The sequence below is a fragment of the Theobroma umbraticum genome, unplaced genomic scaffold (genome assembly GCF_002168275.2).
Source record: "Theobroma umbraticum cultivar Fairchild unplaced genomic scaffold, ASM216827v3 scaffold_51.0, whole genome shotgun sequence".
Classification (NCBI taxonomy): domain Eukaryota; kingdom Viridiplantae; phylum Streptophyta; class Magnoliopsida; order Malvales; family Malvaceae; genus Theobroma; species Theobroma umbraticum.
Window position 1 is genome coordinate 507,477 of NW_018397260.1, and position 284 is coordinate 507,760.

Genomic DNA, 284 nt, shown 5'->3' on the forward strand with positions numbered 1-284 from the left:
ATATGAGCCTACTTGATGACTTACACTCCCACCTATTCAAGTAGCCTAAAACAAAGAAAATTGAGTTAAAAAAAATGATCCTTGATTTTCTTGTGCCTAACATAAGTTAACTATTTGAACAATCTTAATTTACAATCTAGAACTTGTTTGAAAAGTTCAAGATGGTTGATATTGAGCTTGAAAGTTTTGACTTCTTTAATTGGTACTTTTAAAGCAAAATGAGCTTATAAGAGAAAAATGTTGCCATCCTTTAAGTTTAGAATGATTTATGAATTGAACAAGTT